The 18359-nt window shown below is 37.5% G+C and overlaps 1 protein-coding gene across 1 annotated transcript in view; it reads left to right on the forward strand.

Annotated features, from left to right (window-relative positions):
* The window catches only part of Dcc (DCC netrin 1 receptor), a 1088579-nt gene that overhangs the window by 16552 nt on the left and 1053668 nt on the right, over window positions 1–18359 (forward strand). The window lies entirely within an intron of this gene.

The raw sequence follows: 18359 nt of genomic DNA on the forward strand, positions 1-18359 counted from the left end.
CCAAAATGCAAGTAGCCCAGCCCATAATTTGCAATTTGTAGCCACTTATATAGTGTTTCATTTGTCTTTTCTCTGAAGATCCTGATTCATATAAGGTTATAGTAATGGATATTAAATAATGATGATGATGATGATGATGATGATGAGGAGGAGGAGGAGGAGGAGGAGGATGATGATGATGACAATAATGTTGATCCTTGGTTGTCTTGATACTTTCCAGTCTTCCATGAGTTTGAAATGTATTTTCTATCTTGGCTGTCAGGAATCTCTATCAAGGGAGCAGAATCACTAGCCCAACTTGTTTGCTATATCAGCAAGTTCATGAAGATTGCTATTTATCTTTGCTGAGAGAAATAGTCAATTATGTCATTTGTTCTTCAAGGAAGTTACTTGCTGTGAAAGAAAACTCCTGTTTTTGTGTTGACTCTTAATGCACACCACTGTATAATTTATTACTTTCAAAGCAAAGGTATTTGATATACTGTCCTTACTTAGCATCCACATTTTTATTTCTTGCAACATGTTGTAATAGAAATGATTAGGGTTTCTCAGAGAAATAGCTGAGTCTAGGACTGGGGTAGAAAAGGTACAAGATAAGCCTGGGGCATCATAGAGTACAAGACAATAAAGAATAATGAAGTTCTTGCTCATGGAAAGGAAGAAAAACATTTATAATATTGGAAGATGGCAAAGGGACCCAAGAATTAGCAGGAAGGGCTCTGGGTAGTCAAATGTGGAATATTTGAGCAAGAAATTACAGACAAATTCAAATAATTACCAGAATCCATAGTGATATAAATGAATGAATGAATAATTAAATAGAAGATTTTAGCCAAATGTGTAGAGCAGATCCAAAGTATGTATAAATATTCCACTCTAATGGAGGTGGGATAAGTCTAACCCCACCCTAGTAGTTATTGTCTGTACTTGGTGACCTACTTCCAAAGAGAAGATCATGTAATCTGGAGGTGAGCAGAATGGACTTTCAATGGAAAACCTGACAACCAGGTTCCCCAGTAATTCTCATCCAGATGATGAAGTTCAAGGGTAACAGTTATCAATTCTCTTGACAGCAGGTAGCTTTGATGTGATTGGAAGAGAATGATACCTCAGTGGCCTTCCTTCTTCAAATCTTTAATCTCTTGTTATGAGAAAAATATATAGGCTGTATGAGTGTGTCTGTTGCTGTGATAAACACCATGAGCAAAAGCAACTTAAGGAGGAAAGGGTTTATTTCAGCTTATAGTTTATGTTTCATTGGGCAATTGGCAGTCAGAGCAGGAACTCAAGGCAGAAACCTGGAAGCAAGACCTGAAGAGACTATGAGGGAATGCTGCCTACTGGCTTAATCATCATAGATTGCTCAGCTTGCTTTTGACCATCCGTTGTAAGAATACAACCTAGGACCACTTACCCAATGGTGAGCACTGCTTGTAGAGGGCTGGGCCCTTACATGGCAGTCATTAATCAAGAAAATGTTCCACAGACTTGCCTTTGGACCAGCCTAGTGTAAGCGTTTTTTATATTCAGGTTTCTTTTCAAATAGCCATGTATCCATTTTACAAAACAAACAAATGAACAAAAGAAATACAACTAACTAACTACCCCTAAGTGAAATTCCAAAAATATCTGACCCATGTTATTCAAAGCATTCCTAAATTAAAATCTGAGAAATAAGTGAACTTTCATAGCCAGTAGGAAGTAAGAAGTCATGATGCCAAAATAGCATAGATTATCTTTCTGTGACAGCTTTAGGAGAAAACAAAATGAAATCTGAAGCAAGTATGGATCTTAGTTGGCAGTAATGTACCAAGGTGATTGATGAATATTTTTATAAGTATGACATATTAATGTCCATTGTTAATGTTAATGAAAAGTTCATGTGTGATATATTGAATTTTCTATTTTATCTTAACAAGTTCCCACAAATTTAAAGTAGTTCTAAATAAATATTTTCTTTCAAAGAATATCACCTTATCTCCTAAGAGTAAAATGCATGGAGAGATTTTCAACTGCACAAAGGAGTTTCTTCCTGCTTAAGGATGATCCATTTTTGGATGCTCATTCTGAGAATTACAGTGTTGCTTCTGCAACCCTTGGCATCCCAAGTTCTCAAAGTTGGTCACATCTACATTATTGCATGTGTTGGCACCACTTCACACTTACTTAATCTGGGCCCCAGGGCAGACCAGGAGGGGAAACGAAAGCTTTAACATACTTTCTAGATGATTTTTATATGATAGATACACAGTCTTGAAAATCACTATATTTTTATGGTCATTGTTCCAAACATGAGGAATGATGGCACTCTGGTTTTTCAGCCAGGCTTTGAACTCAGTTTATGATTGTGGAGTTGGCTTTAAATCCCAGCACCAGAACCTTCAAAGTAAGATAAGCAAGACAAGATGATCTATCTGCTTGGCCTTTCATTTCTTTGTATGAGTTAAGCAACACTCAGTTCAAAGAAATTTCATCAAAAATATTTGAGAAATATGCCAGTATTTTTCACATCACCTCACATACACAGTAAAAATGAGCTTGACTGAACTAGCATATGAAACCTTCATTGCCATCATTACTTTTGGCCTCCTGCAAAGGCTCCCTTACATGTCTCTTAGGAATTCCAAGAAGTATGTGATGAATCTCTGATGCAAGCTGTCACATGTCTGGCTGTTAACTGAGCCTGTTGGACCCTCTCCAGGGCCTCAGGTAACCATTACCTCTTTCCAGGAAATGCTGGCAATCCTGTGTGCATTGGTAATCAGCTGCCATGGTTCTTCCTGAGTTTACTATGTCAAATGACAGAGTGTGAAAGACGATTCAGTCCCTCTCTGTTCTTGTCTTTCCCACTTTTCTCTGTTCTTACTACTGGTCAACTTATACAGGAGATATTTAAATCTAGTTAAATATGAGTCTGGCTTATGACTTATACACCATGTTCTCAGTGTTCTTAAGGAATATACAAAAGCATTAAAATAACAATATTGGATAATATGAAACATATACTTTACATTGACATAACAGGTATCACTTAAGAAATATTTATTTTCTCCTTACTATCTTCTTAAGTACATGACTCAACTTTATTCCAAGCAGCAATATGCCAGTTAAAATATTATTTGCTAGACTCCCTTGAAGTTGAGACAGGCCATGTGCTGACTTCTGGTAAACACATAGAGTAATAAGACTCCTTTATATATCAGAAAACAACAAGCTAGTATCCCAAGCTAGTGCCTCTGCCTTCCACCATTGGCTTCATTCTTTCAGCCAGGGCAGTGCAGAGGACTACTGAATTTCATAGGGCTTGATATTAGCTTCCCTCTTCAGGAATACTAGAAAAACAAAAGAGAGTCTTGATCCCATAATGACCTTTTGACCCTTTCTACAACCTCAGGACCAAGTTTTCCTAGACTTATTGTCAAGTAAGGAATCACATGTAGTTGGTTTTTAAACATCTGTACTCTGATTTCTGCCACATGTAGCCACATTCATTCCTAATTACCACGTTTCCCCATATTGTTAGCTATTCCTCATACTGAAGAGGGGACTACTTCTATGCCCTTCTACAGATGGAGCAAATTATACACCAAAAGATAGCTAAATTCCCTGATGGCTTCATGGTACTTAATTATAGAGCTATGATTTAAATCTCTGCACAAAAGCACATGTCCTTAAATCTATGCTACAAATCCTAGACAAACAGTAGATGCTGTTATTTTGCTAATATTGTTGTTTGTATCATTCTCTTCCCCTCTCCAAATGGATGATTTTTACTATGAGCCATTTATTATTTAGACACTTCTAGGTTATTGAGTATCCAAATAAAAACTCCACTTTATGCTAATCATTTTCAAATGTCATGGTTTTCCCTAACAAGTTCTAAGTAAGTCAGCACCATGCACTTTAATTTCTTCTGAAGACTTGCATTCTCACCTTATAAAATAAAAACTAACATTCCAACTACAACCTCGGAATACTAATGCCCTGACTTAACCACCAGGCTAAGCTCTGTAATTTACATGTGTGTTGCAGTTTCCCATTGTAGTATAAAGAAAATTTCACATAGTTTTGATATATTGTATAAATTACACCAACAAAGCACTGTGCTATGTCTTCATTAAGTAGGTGATGATAATTATGCAACCATGTAGTGTGGTCTTGCAAGGTTTGAGTTATGAACATTCAATAGTGTCTCTTTACTTGTGCTTAAGTTGGCATTTGTGAGCAGCATATAATCAATTAATCAATAACCCAATCTTCCCTTAAAGAGATGGTGCATCATTTAAGAAGAAATAAAAAGAAAAAAGAAAAAAAAAGAAATGACAGAGATTATTGTATGATCTTAAGAAAAGAGCTGCTTCAGCAAAGAAACTGGATTGAAAAACATTGAAAGCTTTTTTTCAGGGATGATGATTTTGCTTAACTAAGCCAAAAGTGAAATTGGATACAAATGCTCAGTTCCTGAAGCATTTTATTATTTTGCAACTGCTAGAAGGAAAGCACCAATTTGGGATTGCTTACGAATGCATTGTTTATATTCAGGATTAGGGTTGTGTAAGTGGATTCATCTATGAAGTCCAAAGCAAAAATAAACTAATCCTAAAACTTACAGTTTAAAACTAATTGAGTCTGCCTGGTTTTTACAAATGTGGGATCCTGTACTCAGTTGTCTAATTTGTCTCACATGATATCCCAGCAGTGCAGAGTGATACCAGTAGTATGACAGAACTGATGGTCACCATGTGAGGCTGAAAGCCGGGACCTCTCAACATGTTAAATACATTTACTTCTGTATCTTTATTATATCTGTTATTGCATTTACACTGTGTTAATTTAGGTATCTAACCACTATATTTTGGGAGCAGGGGCTGCCTGTTCACTGCTATTCTTTTCTGGTTTTTTATTGTATATCTGCTAAACAATTAGTGTGAAACTTGGTAAATATTTACTGTTGTGTCACGGTAAAACTTATAGCTGTGGGCCTCTGATATGGCTCAGCAGGTAAAGGCTTGTTGATCTAAGTTTGATTCCCCAGGAACCTCATGGCAGAGGGGGAGAACTGAGACTTACCTTCTGACCTCTATAGCTCTACAGCATGCTCTGCTCATATCCATTCACCACACAAATACATTCATATATGCAGTTAAATGAATAATTAAATGTTGAAACATATTAATACCATTTTCTTCATAACAAACAAACAGAGGCATATCTAGAATAAAACATTGTTGAATAAATTTCTTAACTAGGCAACATAAGACATGATCAAGATGAAACTGCTATTCTCCACCATGATGACCCCCAGTAGATAGAAAGAGCTAGGTGTGTATTTCCATTATTTCTATGTGAACAGAAAACACTACATCTAAGAACTAAGAGATTCCCACTGCCCTCAAGATCTTGTTTTTCCAGGTGCATCCTATGGGTCAGAACAAGCATCGTATGAGAGCGTGTTAAAAATATAGTACTAGGGGTGGGTTTTGGTGGTGCACACCTTTAATCCCAGTGTTTGGAAGGCAGAGGCAGGCAGACCACTGTTAATTGGAGGCCAGCCTGGCTCCAAAGCTACAGAGAAAGCCTATCTCAAAAAAATCAGAAAATAAAGAAAGGAAGGAAGGAAGGAAGGAAAAGAGAGAAGGAAAGAAAGGAAGGAAGGAAGGAAAGGAAGGAAGAAAGAAAGAAAGAAAGAAAGGAAGGAAGGAAGGAAGGAAGGAAGAAAGAAAAGAAAGAAAGAAAGAAAGAAAGAAAGAAAGAAAGAAAGAAAGAAAGAAAGAAAGGACAAACTCAGGACCCATCTGCACCATCCCCTATTCAGCATTTAAGCAAAGACACATATACAGACAGTGGTTGATGAAGATCTGGTTCTGATTTGGTGCCCACTCATGACTTGACTCTATGGCCTGTGAGTTGCACATGAACTTGTGATCTTGGGTAGAGAAGAAGCACTATAGTGATAGCTTTTCTAAACCAGCTTCAAAGAGCCAAGGTCTCTGCTCACAGAACAGGACCAGATTGACAATAAGCACAAGAATTAGCTTTCAACTGTTTACTTTCCTGTATTTTCATCTTCGAAATTCTAAGACACTAATGTCAACATTGATGTGAAGAATTATGATTTCCATTCCAATCACCTGCCACTGATTGGGTCATTTGATGAGATTTTACAATGGCATAAAGACTCCAGTCAGCTAAACCATGGCCTGTATGAAGATGATGACTCCAGGTTTACTTTCTTGACTCCACTTTCTTAGGGGTTCCTTTTAACAGTGACATATTAGTGAAGAAAACACCAAAGAAACTAAAGCTTGACCTCCATTAAGATGTAAGAAGCAAATATGAGGTTTTTTTTTTCCTGCTATGAACAAAGGCATTTCTAGTTTCCTACTTATTTATCTCATGGGCATTGGTGACAATAATGCTTCATTTGTCTGTAATTTGTATAAAACACATTTAAAGCATAAAACAGGTTCTCCCATCAGTACACAGAGTTAACTGAACTTCCTATGGTTCTTTAGCCTTCCTTTACTGGAAGTCAGTCCCTGTAGGACTAATCAGAAATGAGATGTACCAGTTACCTAATTATTTGGAGATGAGATAGTGATGAAAAATGAGATGAGGGATACTCCAAGGAAATTTGACATGCCAATGTATTCTCCTAATCCACACCTCTGTACTTTCCAGTATTGAAAAATATCAAATGAGTACAAATGGTATGTACAATACCATAAATGAACTAACTTTGAATTCCTGGCAGAAAAGTGATGCTTACTATTGGAATTTGGATCTCTAAATTTTGAAGCAGTCCTGAGCCTGTTTATTTTATTGAGGTTTGTGTTAAACATCAGGCTGGCAAAGACTTTTCTGTTTTATTTCAGAAGTCTCTGGGGAACAGAGGACTCATACCCCACCTTCTCTGATAACAGCAATTTGACATGTAAAAATGATGAATTTTCAGAGTAAAACAAATCTGGATGTGGAGGTGCAGGACTTTGATCTAAGCACTTGGGGACGTAAATGCAGGGTCTATCTTTGTGAGCTTGTGGCCAGCCTGTTCTACAGAGCAAGTTCCAGGACAGCCAGCTCCACATAGAAATACTCTGTCTCAAAACAAACAAGCAGACAGAGTATAATGAGAAAGTACTGAATTTTCCTTTTAGCAAATCAATGCCTAACTTCCTATAAATAATGGATTTGAGAGAATTTTTCATAAATGTGTCCACTTTCTGAAGTACTCTAATCTTGAACTGCATGGTTTGTCTCTGGTGATGGTAATACTTTTCTTCCACAAACAATATAATTAATCTCTTGATTGAATGAAAAAGCATGCCTTTGGCTGTGTGTGACATTTTATTTTGGGAACCTTCTGCTAGCAGAAGCTAATCTGTTTCAGGATGGAAAGGTCAACTGACATCTCATGTGCTAAGTCTGTTAGAGCAGCATCTGGGAGACTTTCTACCTGCATGGCAGTTCTAACAGAGGTGACTGACAGTTCCCATGAAAGTGTGAGTCATGGTTATTCCTCCTGTTTGATCCTTTTGAACAGTTGCATTTCTGCTTCTCACAGTCCAAGTTGATGAGTTGCCAAAGTTACCCAATCATCCTCATTGCTAACCATACAGGCTTCCTTTTCTCTACCTGCTCAGATTCTAAGATTTGTTTGTTTTATTGTTTTAACTTGGAAACAAGATCAAGAGTTATATAGAAAACTTCCAATGTCAACCAAGTAAACCTTCATCATATCCCAAGTAGAGGCTGAGGAGGATTACAAAAGGTGTTTGACTCCTGCAATGGAGTCTGTCCTTAAAAAAGTTTTAGCGTTTAGCTTTTTTCTTCTAAAGCCTATGCTTGTGTTACTATTCTGGATTATGGGTTAACTCCTCAATTCAAGCATATTAGAGAGACTTTAAAACCAAGTTGTACTTAGTAATGCCATCAGAAATTAAAAGAGAAAGTTGGATCTGCTCTTCTTGTCTCATTGTGGGCAAGTAGAACTTTGGAGAAGAATGTAAAAAAGAATGTCTTTTGTGCTTTTATTCCAGAATCATGGACCAAGAAATCATTCATTATCATGGTCTTCATGGTAGACCCCATGGTAGGGCTGTATTGTGGTGCTTGCAATTTAGTACGAGATTTGAGTCTCATCACAGTCTGTATCCAGACGCTGTTCCGCTCATATCAATCAGTAAAATCTGATCATTGATTGCTTTTCTTTCTATATCTAGAAAATGGAAACCTGGAGGTGGCCATGAAGTTAGTGAGGTTATTCTGCAAAATCTCTTATGTCTTTATTTCTTCATCTCACCCATCTCGGAAGAACAGAGTTCAATTCCGTTTCCTGAAAGACATACCACAGTTAGAACTTGGATACATACCTCCCTCACAACGATTCCATTTGTCTTTATTAATGATTAGTCTCTATTACTTGGGAAACTTGTCAAGCAAAGCAACAGCTATTAGGAAGCTCTGTATCTAGGGGGCAGGATAGGTGTAGAAGATAGCAGGCATATGAAAGAGAACTAGGCTCAAGTGGTAGATTAAACAAATCATTCAAACCTATTTTTAGTCAGCCTATAAGTAGTGTGGATATTCAGTGCCAAAGTATCAAGATAGTTGCTCACTGGTTAATAAATATTTGCTCTTTCAGGGCTTCTCATTGTGCTCTACCCACTCTATTCTAGTTGAAGTGTGTCTGCCAATCAGCTTCCAGGTAAAAAGATTGTTTCAGCAATATCATAATTGACCTCCACCTCCCTAGTGATTTTAGACAGCCAGTTATGCTTTACTCCCTTGTGAGACACATGCTGGCATGGCATGATCTTACTCTCCTCCAACACCATCTGCAAGCCGGACTCTCCTGAATATTAGTAAATTTGCTATGAATATTCAGGAGACCAGTGACCAAACATTCTTGTGTGTTTGTCTACTTGTTTGACAAACTGTAACACCTGAGCAGATACTTGTTTTCAAGTATTAGTAACAATGAGCGTTCTAAAGACAACTGAAGTCAGTAGAACTCCAACGCTAATCCTGTTGATGGTTAATTTTGAAATATTATGTATACTGCTTCTGTTCTATGAAGACAACACTAACTGTCTCTTAACCTGGGAAGTGCTCGTAGGGTTAGCTACATGACATGTAGTGTCCTAAAAACTACATGTGATTCTAAAATGGTTTCAATCATTGTTAATTTTGTCTTATTTATCAAAATAATAATCTCCAATGAAGAGATTAAAAAGGTACTCAGAAATATTATATACATATATCACAATTGTATTTTTACACTACAACACACACACACACATACACACACACACAACACTATTACACACTATCACACTATTACATGACATAAAGTGAAATACCACCTTACATATATGGTATAGAATATCTGGGTGCATAATAATAAATTATTATACATTCTTGTGTAGGGAGATGCTGTAACCACACCTCCTAAGGGCTGGCTATCAGGTGTGGTCAAGGGTTGTTCAGGATGATGCCTGGGGGGTTCTTAAGGGGCTGCAGACACATGGGGAGCTCTCTCTCTCTCTGGCCTCCCTAGCTTGCTGCCTTGGCACGCTCTGGCTTGTGCTTGGCTGGTATTATTTGAATAAAGATATCTTAATGTACAAGCTCATGTCACACTTGGCGCGCCCAACTGAAATCCACAGCCCATCCAGGCTCTTTGCAAGCCCGCAATTGAGGTAAACATGGTCTACTTTGAATGTAATTTAAATGTGTAAACATTGAGAAAGAACTTGCAAGTCACTTACTTTCAACTCTTTTTTTTTTCTAAGGGAAAAATGCTTTTATAATATTTCTCTTAATGATCCTGAAACTTCATTCTTGACTCCACCAGGGACAGGATCCCATGGCCTTATTGTGACCCCCTCTCTACTTTGGAGGCATTATTGGTCCTGTACATTTCTGATGTCTGTCTTCTTCCCCTTCCCCTTCCCTTTCCCCATCCCCTTCCTGTTCCCCAGACACTTCCCCTTCCCCTCCTTCTCCTCCTCCTCCTCCTCCTCTTCTTCTTCGTCTTTGTCTTCGTCTTCTTCTTCTTCCTCCTTACTTATTGATCCCTGTCATGTACTCTTTAACTTACAGAAAGAGTAGAAAGGGTTGGTCAGATAGTAGTAAGTGGCTGGATTAATTCAGACAGTTACCATTTTCTATGAAGAGCATAGGTACCATAGTACCTGGTCATGAGATTGAGTGGATATCTTGGATGATCTTTTGAACTTATTCTCAACTATCTTTTCTTCAGAGATTCAGAGACTTAGATTGGATGATTATGTTTTCTTTCAAACTGAAATACTAGACACATAGACACTTTAGAAGAGATAAATTATGCTTACTAATCTTATGCTTTTTATGATGAAAAAAATCTGGAAAAAATATAGGTGATTGTGTTTGAAAATAGATTGAGTTGGAAGCTATCTAGAGGCTAACTTCCTACCATATGATATGTATTTAAGTTGTGCCCTCATGACTTTATTTTCTTTCTGGTCTTAAGAAGCTTGATGTGTTGATGGTGTTCAGGGCTCAGATTCCTGGAAGAGTACTCTATAGTATTGTCAGACTCTCCCCACTTCACTGCAGGAGTTTGCTGCAAAGTGGTTCCCACAGTTGTATTCTATTAACTGTCTTACTAGTTCATTAGGTGTGGAGACAAGGAGATTATAGCAGCAGGCAACAGGCAACAGATGTTTTTTCTGAATACTGTTTAGTGAAAAAGATGAAGAGGCAGCATTAGACTGCTTATTAAATGAATAAAGATAGAATTAAAACAGAGTTAAACAGCACCAATATCTCTGAAAGGAATAGATACTGTTTTCTATCTTAAAAATCCTGAGATGGGGGTTTGAAAAACCCTAATAAAGATGTCTTAGGGAAGACTTCTGACTAGATATACCAGTGGAGAACATGGCCATGGAACATGTGATGGAGCAATGTGGCAGTGTGAATCTCACTTGGGTTGCAACCAAGTGCTGCTTCTCCACTGCATTCAAACACCATCCCATGAGAAAGGGCTGATTTCTAATACTTGGAAGTCCGTTGACTATCAGGGCTCAGCAAACTAAATCCATAAAAGATCAGACCATTAGTATTTTAAACTTTATAAAAAGCCATATAGTTTGTGTATCAACTATTTAATTTTGACATGGAGCTGAAAAAATAATCCGCATGCAATATATAAACTAATGAATGTGGCTTTGTTCTTATACAGCATCATTTATAAAAATAGAATATAGTCTGACTTATAGTTTACCAGCTCTCAGTTTAGATTCTGACTAGTGGGTCTGAGACTATGTTTGGAATGTAAGGCATCACTTTGTTTATCTCTCTGCTCCAAATACAATTCTTCCAAACCTCTGCTTCATCCTTGGTAGTGTCGAACACTTTTAGGTATGTGGAATGGAAGAGGAAGATTTCAGTGTGTATTCATGTCATTGTTTAAAATATTAGTGTTATCCAGTATTAGTGTCTCCCTTTTGCAGGATTGCTGGAAGATGCTACCCATGCTCATCCTGCTTGGTTCCCACACCCTAGTTTCAGTGTTCTGCTGTTCATTATTCACTTTTCTGAGAACTAATCCTTTTTATTTCTTGGCTCAATATTGATGATCATGGTTGCGTTCTGTCTCGGGCTGACTTAGCAAACCCAGTGCCAGAGTGTGGCTGCTTCTCCCATTTAACACAAGCCACCCCTAAGAAGATCGATTGGTACACCATATCTGCAGAGGTCCTTTGAATTCACACCAGCAGGATGCTCCCACTGAGAAGGATTTGAAATTGGCTTTACAAAGAGAAGCCTGAGAGTGTGATGGTGTGCTATGTGAATTACCGGTCTTCATCCAGCAGGAGAGGCCTTTCCATGCTGCTCAGAGTCACAGAAGTATTGATCACCAAGGCTTTGTCCTTGACTCCCTTTTCTGCGGAAGGATTGTTTGAGTTCAGATGGTGGCATCTGCTCATGTACTAATAAGCAGTTGCCTAAACTTCAAAGGTTTTAGACCTTTTCCATTTAGAAAGACTCGCTATTTATTATGGGCTTAAGTCTACTACCCATGACTGGAGAGAGGGATGGAATTTCTTGTAGCTCCAAAACTATACACACTCTATCTAGATAACAAACACACACTGACACACACACAGGCACAAACATACTTTGAAGGCTTCGATTAAGCAGTTATGTTTCATTTCTGAAATTATTCCAAGCATCTTGAACCATTTATCCCTATTTCTTTGTTCTTTGTGGACAAGTCCATAATTCCATAGGGTCTATATTTCTTTTGGTTTTCATTTAGAACTGGAGAGTAGTAGTTTTGGGAGGTGGTAGTCATTTGTCATATGAATGGGCAGTAAAGACACCTATTAATTTTTCATCCAAAGCATGCTTCCTTTGCTGAGTCTGTTTTCTTAGCCCTGTGTGTTGTCCTATAGGACAATGGTTCTGCCATATTTGCATGTTTTTACTAAAGGAGCACTCAGAAAAAATTATATTACCACATCAGAGATGCTGAGACTTATATATCATGACTGACAAGCATGAAATAGTGATTTTCCCCCATAGATTTGGTAATGGTAACTGAGGTGTTTAAAATGTTGGCTTACATGCTAAGTGTTAGTGTTTTTGTCACCTTGACACAAGTAGAGTCATTTGTGAAGAAAGAACTTTGACTGAGGAAATGACTCCCATCAGAATGGTTTGTGGTAAACACAGAAGGCATTTTCTTGATTAATAATAGATGTAGGTGGGCACAGGCCTTTATGGGTGGTTCCAAACCTGGAAGAGTGGACTTGAATTGTATAGGAAGACAGGCTGAGAAAGCCATGAGAAGCAAGCCAGTAAGCAGCATTTGTCTACCCATGGCCTGTGTTCCTGACCCCAGGTTCCTGCCTGATTTCCCTTTGTGATGAAGTATGACCCAAGGGTTATAAGCTTCAATAAATTTTCCTCCACAAGTCTAGTCATGGTGCTTTATCACAGTTATAGAAATTCTAATTCAGACAATGAGGATGTTCTTCCCCCAAACTTGTACCTGCTCAGTCTTTGGAAGACATGCACTTTTGTCTTGGTTCATATCCAAGCATCTCCTCAGAAAATATAGTGGTTGGTCTTGTCTGTACTAAATGGTAGACATGATGATTGAATAAGTTAGTATTTATAAAATGACTAGAAGAGTGTTCATTATAATGCAAGCAAAGATGAACTGTTGTTGAACTCTGACAGGAGAGAATGGATTTGTCTCAGAGCACCTTTCCCAGGCACCTGCATTCTGGAGCATACTGGCAGATAAGAAGTCTTTCTGGCAATTTTGCAAAGATTATTCTTGGAATTTATTCACTTGAAAAGTAAGATGGATATTTCTTGTGTCTTCTAAGATGAATTTGAGAGTGACATGGTTTCTCAAAAAACTATGGCAATATTAACTTCCAAGCAAAGAATGCAATATGAGGCAAAAGAACTGGGGCATAGAATGGACAAGGAAGTTATGGATAGAGGATGGGTAAAGAATTTTATAGGGTATATCTGGGTAGAAGGAATGACTCCTATTTCTGATTGTCACAAGAAATATCTATATGTACACATATACGTGTATACAGTTCCCAATAGCTAACTAAATATAACCGGACACTAAAAATGACTTTAGATGGGACTTGGCAATTACCCTGGTCTCATCATTATGCAATCTTTACACACAGTGAAATTTCACACTATACTCCATAAATACATACATTTTATGCATCAATTTAAAAGTTGCATTAGAAAGGAAATCAACAACTAAAAGTTTATAGAAAAGATAAAATAAGTCAAAGTAGAAAAACTCTTATATTAATTAACTGTAAATGACTTATATTGAACAACATGAACATTCATTATCCTATCTCTATCCTATCCTAGTTCTCTATCAGAGGAAAGCTAAGCCACTTAAAAGTGACTGCACCATAAGAAGGCATGTCAGGTGCTTTCAAATTCTCTTTAAATTATCCTATCATATCTGTTTGTGGAACAGACAACATTATCTCCAGTTCAGGTACCCCTAAGTATTAATCAGCTGCTTAGTCATTTTTTTTCTCAGAAACCCTGCATTTACACTTTGAAAACAGTGGAAGGGAAGGAAGCAAACAATCTTACTGTTTAGGCTGGGTGTGTGTATGTGAGGGGGTAGACAGTAAGGAGAGTGTGTGTTTATAACAGACAGCCCTATGTATCATTCATATGAGGTCACAGCACTCATCTCACATGCTTTGCAAATGTAGGGCATCATTAAGTACAGGTTGGAGAACTTCTGTTGTCCTGTCACGTTTACGTTTTCTTCAAATGCCAAGGCTAAAATATGGTGTGATGAAAATATCTTTCTCTAAACATCAGCACAGCATTTATAGACTGAAAATGGGCTGTTTTCCTAAAATTCCCATTAGACTGCACAGAATTTCCCCATACTACTACATATCCCCAAAACCTCTGACTGCAACCCTCAGTATATATGCAAACATTTTCTGTGATACCCATTCAGGAGATAAATATAATAGAGTCAGCCTGACTAGGTTTGAGATCAGAGTTAATGATTTCTTGTTGCTAACACAGATTTACTTCAATATATTTCTTTGAACCAGGTGTTGAACTATTTGGGGAAAAGAAAATAATATACAAGCATGAAAAATCAAATTGTAATGGGTAATATTAAAACTGTGACTTATTGCAATAACAGGAATATTACTTGAAAAAAATTTAAAGGATAGGGGAATTTGCTTGCCCATGTTGAAAATTTCTCCAAGTTAGAAGAAAAGCATTCATAGCAGAGAACTTCATATAAAATACCACTTATGTTTTCAGAGTTGTCTACAAAGAAGTCAAAACACTATTTGCAATATCTAATATCAGAAGACAATAATGAACATGAGTTGGTAAATACAAAGAGCATCTTATAGTCCGGAGGTTGATGAGAATCCACAAGTGAGCAGAATAGTCCCACAGAAATATGAACTCTTGTAACAAAGGAAACTGACCAGAGACAGTACCTTCTCAGCGGCTGCCACTCCCCTCAGGTAATAGAGAGAATGCTGTGGGAGCTAAAAGAGCCATCTCTATGATGGCTTATCATTCATCTCCGTAGAAGATCAACCATTGACACAGCATTTAACCTTTTCTTCTTTTCATGGCCTCAGAAACTAGAGTAATGGATGTGTCCATGCTAAGTAATTTCTGTATTCTTGATATGAATTTTGTATGTGCATATTAATGAATGAACTAGTAGAATCCAGGTGATGACAAAATGACAATAATGTTTCTGTTTGTGGATTTAAAAAAGCAATTAAAGTGCTACTGATTTTGTGAGACTTTTATTAAATATTTGGCAATATTTTGTAGCTTACATATTTTAGTGAGAAAAAGCCCTTGATATATTCTAAAATATAACACTCTCAATTTTTAAAATGAGAAGTTTAATTAGTTAATGGTTGCTAAGAGCTCCAAGGGAGAGAAGTGCTCTTTAATTGCTATTTCTATTCTTTTTGCCCTTTTATACCTTCTTCAATTCTGGAAGTTGCTTAGCAGCCTCAGAAGCAGCTATTTCTAATGACTCCTCCTCTCCCTGCTTCTCTTGCTGTCTGGGTGTGCACAGCAAAGCATTGGACTAATTTTCCCTGGAACCAGGTGCAAGTTGGATTGATCTGAAAGGATTCTCTGAATGAACCTAACAGGGCTCTCCGTGTTTTGTACGACTTTCTTGTCAGAGTTCTATTTTGAACCCATGGGATTTTAGGACTTAGGGAAGGGATCCCTCTGAAATTCTGCACCCTACTTGCCATGCATTTGCCTTTCATGACTCAGCAGCATGTTCCCCACTATCCCCATACACACCTTGGTGAGACTAGCTGCCAAACAGGAAGGTGCTCGTTGTTTTGTTTGTTTGTTTTTGTCTGTTTGTTTGTTTGTTTGTTTTCCTAGGTGGACATATTCCTCCTGAGAAGCAGCTCATTTGTGGGTCTGATTTTATTTTACTGAATTCTTTACAAAAGTTGTAAAACTTGACAAATGTTTTGCCTAAACTCAAAGGCCGTGAAGCAGTGAACAGAGGACTAATTGGTAATTTGATGAGTACTGAAGGGTGAAATACTTCTGTGAGTACTGGATAAGCAGTACTTCATGGCTCTTCTTTTGCTTCCAACTACCAAAAGACACTGTTTTTTTAGTGTGGCTGCCTTTCTAACTCAGACAAGTGACCTCTGTATAACACTAGATGGTTGACTGAAGAAATCTCTGGGTTTGGTGGACAGTACCGGTTAGGGGTGGGGCTCACTTCCTTCTTCACAATGCAGTGTGCCATTTAAGTGTTTGCTCATTGGCTGGTAACTAAGGCAGGTCTCTAGTCTAACTTAATCTACAAGGCTATCGTTATACAGCTGCTATGGGTGTGTGGAGGTTCCTCTGATCTCTGGAGGTGACAGCAGCTGTTACAGGTAGAGACTAGGTATATTTGTAGCTGTATTTTATATGATAGTATAAATTCTCTAATATATGTGGTAAGTTTGAATATACATTTATGGGTAAAACAGACATGCATGTAACAAACCCTTTTGACGTTTAATAGCACAATTATGAATCATATTTGTCACTGATGTGATCTAGTTATAAGTAAATACATGCAAAGGTTTGACTGTGCTTACTTCATGTAATCCATCCCTATCCCACCAAGAGAGTTTTGAGATCATAGAACCCAAGGAAATAATATGTTTTCTGCACATGTTCTGAATTTAATTTGTGCAGCTCAGGGCAGCTTTGGGATCACTTGGAGGAAGGGATGACAGAAAGCTGAGAAGATAAAGGAAGTGGCTGTGATTGAAATCAATTTGTTGTTTATGAGAAATAGAGTAAGCTTTGCTAAAAACTTGTACATAGCATCATCATCTTTATTCCCACACCAGCTTTGATTGTGTTGACAACACACCTGTGGTTCATGATCAATGACCAGCCTCTCCAGCAGTAGTGGTTCCCTTGTAAGAAAGGGAATTGTGAAAATGTAAGGAGAGCCAGAGGCAGAGTTGAATGCATGAAGATTTATGAATTGCTATGGTTTGGATCTGGTTTGCTCTTCCAAATTCATAGAGGAGTTTATTTCCCAAAGTCTTACATGAATGGTATTAAGAGAGGGGAAATGAATCCACTGGCAATGTTAACATTTGAGGCAGTTCGTTGTCATGCAGCCAAAAGGTCCTTGTCAAAGCTAAATCCTCCTGTGCAAAACACCAAGTTCCCACATGAATAAAAACTAAACTTTTTAAAAATAAAGGAACCCAAATCATCTTTTTCACTGTGTATTCCTAATGATATAGTTGGAAATGCTGGAATGCTTTTGTGCAGTCATGCATTGACATCTTTAATGGAAGAATACAGTATCTTAAAGTTGTCCATTTCTTCTGTGATACACATACCAATGGTTAGATCATGACTCTTCACTCCTATTTCAATGCACTGTTCCTTGCATGTTTTAGGAAAAACAAACCAAGTTATATTTTATCTTCTGAATGGTAGCCTCGGTGAATAATCCCTGCTGAATTCTTGGCTTGTAGGGATAAGGGACAGTGGCAAAACCCCACTCTTTTTTCTCAAATCTTCTTTACCACTCTAGATAGACAATAGGACTTACCAACAAGGAGCCAAGAACCTGAGACCAATAAGACACACTTAGTTCTACAGCATTTCCTTGGATTCTAGATCTTTAGAGTATCTTTCAGAAACTTGTATTATTTAGTGAAATGAACCTATAGATCTTGAATACACTTCTTAGATTGGGTTTTTGGTTTGCAGAAAGAGATAGCTTACTGGGATTTGTTTCATTCTTCATATTGAAAGCAAAAGTGTTGGGCACTTTGGTTTTGACTCATCCCCTGAGATTCAAAACTCAAAACTGCTAAGGACATGTATCATTTTCAGTTTCTTGCTCCCTCAGTGTCGAGGAACATTGAGAAATGAGCTGGATACCTGTTATGCATTCACATAAACTCATTAGTTTTAAATGTGTACAGATAAAGTTAAAAAAAGTAACTACAGACAATCTTTTGAATCAAAGGAAATTAATGAATCATCGGTAAATTTAAATAATCGCCAAACAAAGGAAAACTATGTAAATTTTTTGATAGTTTAACAAATGTCTAAGTGTCCAAGACTCTTAAGCCAAATCCAATCCTTTTCTATGGATTAGAAAGCTTATTATAAAGAATGCCAAGTAACCCACTGAGCTAGTTTCACCTGGCATGCAGAGAGGTTTGAAATAAAAACAAATGCATTAAATTCCCCCACCATTGTCCCCCCTCTTCTTCCTCCTTCTTCTCCAGTCCTTAGCAGAAAATAAG

This window comes from Cricetulus griseus, chromosome 2, assembly GCF_003668045.3.
Source record: "Cricetulus griseus strain 17A/GY chromosome 2, alternate assembly CriGri-PICRH-1.0, whole genome shotgun sequence".
Taxonomy (NCBI): domain Eukaryota; kingdom Metazoa; phylum Chordata; class Mammalia; order Rodentia; family Cricetidae; genus Cricetulus; species Cricetulus griseus.